The 8,858-nt window shown below is 46.1% G+C and overlaps 1 long non-coding RNA gene across 1 annotated transcript; it reads right to left on the reverse strand.

Annotated features, from left to right (window-relative positions):
- Positions 1–3,782: 3,782 nt before the first annotated feature.
- On the reverse strand, positions 3,783–4,206 carry LOC119795931. The gene is made up of 3 exons (XR_005282395.1): positions 4,111–4,206; positions 3,890–4,036; positions 3,783–3,819 (listed from the first exon to the last, which is right to left on the reverse strand). It is a non-coding gene; the product is annotated as an uncharacterized LOC119795931 (long non-coding RNA).
- Between the last annotated feature and the right edge of the window lie 4,652 nt (positions 4,207–8,858).

Raw genomic sequence — 8,858 nt, forward strand, 5'->3', positions numbered from 1 at the left:
CCAGTGGCAGCTGATATATGCGAATTGTGGCAGTATTCAACCCAGGGGAGATGCCGACTCCAGGTGGTGGGATTGTGGGAGCAGAGGCAGCGAAGGGTGTTCTCAACCTCCTGGTTGAGTCTCTCACACTGCCCATTGGACTGGGGATGAAAACCAGAAGAGAGAGAAACCTTAGACCCTAAGCATTGGCAGAAGTCACGCCAGACCTGGGAAATGAATTGTGGGCCACGGTCAGAGATGATTTCAACTGGGAGACCATTGAGTTTGAACACATGGTTGACCAATAACCCGGCAGTCTGGAGAGCAGAGGGAAGTTTGGTGAGAGCAACCAGGTGGCAAGCCTTGGAGAACCTATCGATGATGGAGAGGATGACAGTTTTGTGGCTGGACGGGGGGAGCCCGGTGATGAAATCCAGAGCGATGTGAGACCAAGGACGACTGGGTGTTGGCAGAGGTTGGAGGAGACCAGCAGGCGGTCTGCAGGACCCCTTGTTGCGGGCGCAGATGGAGCATGCCGAGACAAACTCTGACACGTCCTTGTTTAGAGACGGCCACCAGAAGTATCGTCTGAGAAGAGCGATGGTGCGGCTGGAGCCCGGGTGGCCAGAGAACTTGGAGGAGTGTCCCCAGCGGAGCACTAGGGAGCGTACAGCAGATGGTACATACAATCGTCGGGGAGGACCACCTCCAGGGTCTGGCTCGATCTCCTGTGCCCGTCTGACCCTTCTCTCCAGTTCCCAGGTGAGGGCACCAACGACACAGGACGTGGGAATGATGGGTTCAGGATCCATGGACTTTGAGGTGGTGGAGAACTGTCGGGATAGTGCGTCAGGCTTGACGTTCTTGGAACCTGGGCGGTAGGTAATAGTGAAATGGAAGCGTGAGAAGAACAATGCCCAGCGGCTTTGGCGGGGGTTGAGTCGTTTTGCGGATTGGATGTATGAAAGATTCTTATGATCTGTCCAGATTATGATGGGTAACTCTGTTCCCTCCAGCCAGTGACGCCACTCCTCCAGAGCCAGCTTTATAGCTAGAAGTTCACGGTCTCCCACATCATAGTTTCTCTCAGCAGGGGAAAAACGCCTAGAAAAAAAGGCACAAGGGTGAAGCTTTCCATCAGAGGTAGACATTTGTGACAAAACGGCCCCAGCTCCGGAGTCCGAGGCGTCAACCTCCAGAGTGAACTGAGCCTTTGGGTCGGGATATGTGAGGATAGGGGCCTGAGAGAACCTCCCCTTGAGGAATTGGAAGGCCTTTTCTGCAGCAGGTGTCCAGGAAAAAGTCTGTTTGGTGGAGGTGAGTGCAGAAAGGGGTGAGGCAATAACACTGAAGTTCTTAATAAAGACACGGTAAAAGTTAGCAAACCCCAGGAAGCGTTGGATGTCCTTCCGGGACCTAGGTGTAGGCCAGTCCTCCACAGCCTTGATCTTAGCTGGGTCGGTCTTCACCTGTCCACCCTCGAAGATGAAACCAAGGAAACTGATGGACTTTCGGTGGAACTCGCATTTCTCAGCCTTGACAAACAGGCGGTTCTCCATGAGTCTTTGGAGGACCTGGCGAACATGCTGCTGGTGTTGGCTGAGTTCTTTAGAGAAAATAAGGATGTCATCAAGATAAACAAAAACAAAGTGGTTGATGAAGTCTCTGAGAACATCATTAATAAGGGCTTGGAATATGGCTGGGGCATTGGTAAGGCCGAACGGCATGACCAGGTACTCAAAGTGGCCGAGTGGAGTCTTAAAGGCTGTCTTCCACTCATCCCCCTCACGGATACGGACCAGATGGTAGGCATTGCGAAGGTCGAGTTTGGTGAAGACAGTGGCGCCCCTAACTGTCTCAAAAGCTGAGGCCAACAGGGGTAACGAATATTTGTTCTTAACTGTTATCTGGTTGAGGCCCCGATAATCTATACAGGGACGTAGTGACTTATCCTTTTTAGCAACAAAGAAAGATCCTGCCCCAACCGGGGAGGATGAAGGGCGTATTATACCCGCTTTGAGTGATTCTGCAACGTATTTTTCCATGGCATCCTGTTCAGAACGGGACAACTTATAAAGACGAGCAGACGGCAGGGGAGCCCCAGGAAGGAGGTCAATGGGGCAATCGTAGGGACGATGAGGCGGGAGACTCAAGGCTAAGTCTTTGCTAAAAACACGCTGGAGGTCTAGGTACTCGGAAGGAACAAGAGACAGATCAGGGGGAACCTCGGAGGAGACAGGATCAACAGAGGAACGAGGAAGAGCAGAGTGGAGGCATGAAGCCAGGCAACTGGAACTCCATGTCTCAACCCGAGACTCCTTCCAATTTATGTGCGGATCATGAGCGGTCAGCCAAGGGTAACCTAAAACTACAGGTGAAAATCTGGTGGGAAAAATAAAAAAAGAAATGTTTTCATGATGATTGCCAGAAACAATAAATTTTAGGGGAATAGTCTGATGAGTAATAGTGGCTAAGGGGCTGCCATCCAGTGCTGCAACTGAGATAGGGGAGGTTAGTAAACGAACTGGAATGTGCAATTTCTTAACTAAAGCTGGGTCAATTAGGCTCTGCTCAGAACCTGAATCAACAAGGGCAGCAACTGGATGTTCTGATTCCTGGAAGCAAATCACAGATTGTAAAGTTAACTGAAGAGGGGGGTTTTCTGAACAGGCGCCCGCCAGGATCCCCTGGACTACTGGCGGGCAAAATCTTTTGGGCGAACAGGGCAGGTTAACCGGAAGTGCCCGTAAGCACCGCAGTAAAGGCACTGTTTAGCTCTCATACGTCTGTCCCTCTCCTCAGGAGTTAGTTTGGTGTTTCCTAGTTGCATCGGTTCTTCTGCTGATTGGCATGCTGAGGGAACTGGACGAGGTCTAGATGACGTAATCTCAGCAGGAGCTGCGAGCTGCAGCACCTGAGGTGGAGCCTGACTCCGCCTCTCTCGAGCTCTCTCCCGGAGCCGATCGTCTACCCGTACCGCTAGTTCGATTACATCCTCCAGGCTTTGGGGCTTGTCCCGACTTGCGAGTTCGTCTTTAAGTCTCTCAGAAAGACCATTTAGAAACGCCGCTTTAAGAGCGAGAGCATTCCAACCCGACGGCGCAGCCAGGGTTCGGAAATCAACCGCGTAATCGGCCACCGATCGACTTCCCTGTTTCAACGCCCACAGCCTCTTCGCTGCCTCCTCCTCACTTAACGAGGAGGAAAAGGTTCTTTTGAACTGGGTGAGGAAGTCAGCGTAACTAAGGTCAAGTATGCTGGTCTCATCGATAAATGATTCCGCCCAACTCAGGGCTCTATCGCGAAGGAGACCCACAATATATGAAATCCTCCCCGCGTCATCAGGAAACGACTGAGGAGAGCGACAGAAAACCAAGGAGCACTGCAACAAGAAACCCCTGGATTTATTTAAATCACCCGAAAAAGGCTCAGGAGTGGGAGCGGACACCCCGACGCAGGGAACTGTCAGCGACACGGGAGCAACAGGATCAGCGGGCGGCTGGACTACAGGCGGGGGAGCGGAGGTAGGCTGAACCATATTTAGTTGGCCTCTAAGATCTTGGAACTCATGGGTTAGTACACTCATCGCCTGGATTAATTGCGTCTGTTGCTGATTCATGGATTGTAAAAGGATCTCATGCTGTCCTAACAATAGACCTTGGTGTGAAACCGCGCTCCGTAGTTGCTCCCCAGAGTCAGAATGGTCAGTTCTTTCTGTCATGATGTGAGAAGAACGACTCTGAATCAGGGCAACCACGGAGACAGTTAGATCAGTTTAAGAAAATGTTTATTGAAACAGGGAACAGAAAATGGAGTCTGGCAGGATCTTCCTGGTACAGCCTAGGAAAAAGATGGGTGATGGTGAACAACTGGTCTGAGGTGGAGGGAAGGCGGAGGATGCTGAACTCACGGGGCTTGAGGTTGTCTTGAGCTAGGAAGGATGTGTCCAGGGTCCAGGGGCAACTGACTCTGCACTCCTCAGGTGATGGTTTGTAGGAGGGTGGACAGGCAGGTGGGCTCCTGGAGGAGGGCTGCGGCAAACTGGCTGGGTTGGTGGCTAGGAGGGAAAAACAGAGACACAGGATTAGATCAGGTTTGAACACAAATCTAGGAAGCTGGTCGGTCATATACCACGCTGGTAGCGAGAAAGAACTGACGCCCTCCTCCTGGTCCCAGCTCCTTAAGTAGGCTCCAAAATTAACCGAGATGAGCTGCACCTGCCCATCACACCCTGCAGAGAAGAGAGAGACACAGACACCAGACCTGCAGCATAACAGTGTATCTATGAGGTGGATTGTCAAATTAAAGGCAAAGTATAACGGCCAAAAGTGTGAAAGTTTAATATAATACACTTCTTGTGACAAAAAAAATGTAAATTATTTTTTAATGAGAAAACTGCTAACTTAAATATGTTTGATTTATCAGGATATTGCTTTATTGCCAATAGCCTTCAGTGTTATCAGAGATGTCTGTTCTTTCCAAGCTCAGAACTGTCTCACTTTGCCCAGAAAGAATGGCTGAATCCTGACAAACCTTGACCCCCAGCAAGAAATTAAACTGGGATATAATTCAGGCAGGCTACATTTAACGGTGTGTGTTTTTGGTGATTTGCCAAAAACCATGATATTAATTATGGACATTGAAAACCTTGTCCTTGCTGGTATTTAGTAGTATTGCACCGATACCAGTATCGGGCGGGGCCTCGATCCAGCACTAAAATGGTGGTATCGGTATCGGTGAGTACCAACAAAAAGGGCACCGATACCATTTTGAGAGCCAAAAGTTTATTCAACCCTTGTCACCCATTCCAGGTAGGCCATAAAAAGTTCTACTGGGCTCACTTGGTATTAGACTTTTTCCTGCTTCACAAAGGTAGGCAGTAGCTTGACAAAGCCATGATGGCAATTATTTTACATCCAAGTAGTATGCAGTTCCTCATATATACACACACACACATCCATTTCAAACAGATGGTATCGGTATCGGCCGATACTGCACAGCCAGGTTTCAGTATCGGAGCTAAAAAATGACATCGATGCAACGCTAATATTTAGCATAATCACTGGAGTGCACAGTTTGGCTTTTGCTGAGGACTCTCCAAAGACTACAACTCTACCCATCTTACAAACTTTCCAAGACATTCCTACAGTGGCATGTCATCCTGCCCTCCATGGTGCATTGTAGACCAAGTAACTGTCCCATCCCTGCTTCTTTCTCTTTTGCGGGTATTCTTAGACCCGCCCACATGAAAGTGCTGCAATCACTACCTTCAGGACCAAATTGCTTCAAAACAGGCCGTTTGAAATATTTGTTTTGCAATTGACCAGCACTTAGTTTATATACCTGTATTATTAACTGGAACTGGAAGATGTCCTTCTAATAAAGGATAAAACCAGGTATTGGTCTTAAGTTAAATTATTAGAACTGACAATTTGCTCAGTTACCAGGTGTTATTAGAAGCTTACCAGCAAAGGCTGATTTACCATTCGGCAAAACTTGGAAGTTGCCTATGGCCCCAGGTAGTGGGTGCTCATAAACCTCCTTTTACATGTATGGTTAATACAGCTATTACTTATTTGTGCACATTTATTATGTTTTTGATAAAATTCCTTTTGCTAAAATTCCATCAGAATGCTTATAATATTAAGTGTGTGTCAAGGCCCCCCCTTTAGTGTCCACTACATTGGATCAATCCATTTGCTGCATGTGTGTAGAAAGGTGCTACACACATGAAGGCAGCAAACCATTTGAAAACAGACGGTGCAAAGCGACGAGAAGATCAAAAAAGGGGCAAGAAAGTTGAAAAGTAGCTACCCTAGTGGTACGCAGGTATAACTTTGACACCTGTTGGGAGTGTCCATCGGATGGGTGGAGATAAACATCTAGTGCATTGACTTTTTAAATGTGTGGAACTTCCTTTTTTATGGCTAAATGAGAGCAGTGGGTTTTAGGCTGCCCTGCAAGGCTTTAAACTGGGTTTGAATGGAGACAAAGCCATTCTCAAGCACATATTAAGATACTCATTTTGAGCCTGGATCCATATTTATTTTTGATTCTGTTCATGGTGGAGAATCCTGCTTCATAGCAGTAGGTTGACCCAAACATACTCAAAAATGTGCAGGCTCATTTTTGAGAACACTGTTTAACTTTTCTTTCACCAGTTCACCGCAGTTCTTCCAACAGTCCACACTTTCTCTGCTCTCTTTCTCTCATCGTCTTCTCCTTCTTTCCCATCACCCGGCTTGCCACAGGTTTGCCTGCTGTATCTAAAAGTGGCTCGCCGCAGTGACCCAGACTGAGAAAGCTCACTGGCTAATTTGTATTATGTGTAGCCTAGTCTTGGACGCTCCGGACTGCTTTATCATATTAACAAGTGAAGTTAGACACTGTTTGACGACAGTGTCTAACTTCACTTGTTATTGAAGAGGAGACATTTTAAAATTAAGATTAAAATTCCGTTTGTATTTGATACAAATGATCAGAAATTATTAGGTAATTTAGATAAATAGCCATGTATCATCTGTATCTGTATTATGCGTCTGTTTTATACGTTGTCCTCTCAATTCAGAGGGCCCCATGCCTGTCTTCGCCTAGGGCCCCAAATTTGCTAAACCTGACCCATGCAGTTCTGTTGCTAGCAAAATGGACTATGGCTCCAGAGATTGAAAGTCCTTAATAATTTAATTAAATAAAAAAGTGGACCAATAGTTCAGTCCCCATTTTTACAACTGCATAGACACACTCTCACACAGTCATGGATGCTTGCTGAAAGACATGGACTGTTTGTCAATATGTGTACTTGTGCATTCTGGTGCCTGTGAAATATCATCAGCCTCAGCCCTACTCCTGTTCCAATTCAAAGAACACAAGACAGAATGGACAAAGTCCCCGGATGTTGTTCTCGCCCCTCCCTCTTTACCGAGTATGCATTAGGGTAGACTTGTCCGTTCTCGGACAAGTATGTCCCAGCATGCACTGCGGCAGCAGCAGCTCCCCGTCAGCAGCAGCCCTTTCTTGGCATAGCCATTGTGGCTGTGATATCAAATTTTTGTTTTATTTGGCAAAATGTTAATTTGATTTGTGTTTATCTGACTGCGTTAATTATTATTCCCCCAGTAATGAAAAAGGTAAGAATTTATTATTATCTGGAGACTATTAATAATAGGAGATGAAATGCAGCTCCAGACAAGCCGAGCTTGTGAGCTTTTTTCAATTTACCCATATTTATGCTGCATGCTCCCGTTCTCCCCAAGTCCACACTTTCCTGTGTTCTTCTCAAGAACATACTTGGTGAGGACATGAGTCCATACTCACGTTCTTGTGCATTTAGAAACGGCCATTATGTTGAAGAAAAGGAAGGAACAGCTGTGATGTATCTGGTTTCTTATTACTGCCACCCACTGGACTTGTGGTGTAGTGCAGTTTCCTACATAATTCCCCTACGTGTCTTTGGTCTTTCAGAGTGATGAAAACAGAAGACACACAAGTTACCAGCAATTCGTGTAAACTGGGTTAAAGAAAAAACAACAACCGGGAGTTGAGGTCCGGATTTCTTGCAGGCCAGAAATTTTTTTCATACAAACTTTAATCATCAATGTGTTTGTAAACGTTGTTTTGACAAGTGTACAGGATATAACCCAAAACCTTTACTTTAAACTCTGGAGATTAAATTGTCCAAAAGTTTTTTTTTTCATCGACATAGCAGACAAAGGCCTGATTTAGAACTGGGCTGTGATGTAGCATAACACCACTCTGTCCGACCATTTGCATTGTACTTAATGGTACCTAGAACCTAAAACATCTGTAAATTAAATAATTTTGAAAGTTGAGGAAATGTTTTTGGCAGTGCTGAGTGTTTACTGTAGATGATTTTATTCACTTCTTGGGATATAAAAAAGGCAAGAAAAAGCTAACTGTCATGATCTTGGCATCATAGGCTGGGTTTTACTCTTTTTCTTTTTATCTGCTTTGCTCCTCCCCATCCTATTTATCTCTTATCAGATCCACCTGTTTCTTCTCCTATTTATGCCACCAGTTCCCAGCCCATGTTGCCAGATTATTCAAGCTTCCAGCGTGTCTAGTTGTAGCGTTTCTCTGTAAGTGTTTGTTCTGCCTGATATTGACCTGTTTCCTCCCCCCGGACTTCTGAGATTTCTACTCTGCTCTGTTTTGCCTGTTCTGTTTCTCTGGATTCTACCTGTTGCCGACCTTCTGACCACGGCTTGGCTTATCCCTCCTGGATCCCTCGCTTTCTCTGTGTGCTCTGGCTGCTGCTGGTCACTGCTCCTCTTCCCTTCTGGATCTCTGGTTCAGGCTCAGTTTCCCGCTGCCGAACTCAGCTCCTCCGGACTTCACTCCTCCTTCTGAACTCAGACTGAACTTTGCCAGCGTATCCAGTGAACCCGCGCCAGCTGATGAGCAGCCGCACACAGCTTGTTCAATAAACTCCTTTAAAGTCTCACTGTCTGCCTTGTCTGAATTCTGGGTCCAAACCTCTGAGTTCCTGACACTAATCAAGAAAAAAAAAGGCTGTCCTGTGAAATAAACATTCAATCATAAAATTCCAGAGGGCTCGAAAAGTTCAAATATAAAAGTGGATTGTAATGTTATCATTTTCATTCCTAGTATAAATGAAAGAGCTGCACTGATCCGATATGCGAATTGGATATCGGCTCCTACTGTACATTATATTGGCTAATTAGCTGAATCCGATGTCAGATGAATGAGGCCTGTCCAGCCATTCGATCCTGTCAATACCTAATTGTGTACAGAACACACAGCAACTCATATCTGTGTAAATCTGTTACCTTTTTAACACTGTTTATGTCAAGCATAATGCCTTTACTCATATGAAAAAGTACATGGTTAATTAATTCAAC

Source organism: Cyprinodon tularosa, unplaced genomic scaffold (assembly GCF_016077235.1).
Source record: "Cyprinodon tularosa strain WSP-4 unplaced genomic scaffold, ASM1607723v1 ctg527, whole genome shotgun sequence".
Taxonomy (NCBI): Eukaryota; Metazoa; Chordata; class Actinopteri; order Cyprinodontiformes; family Cyprinodontidae; genus Cyprinodon; species Cyprinodon tularosa.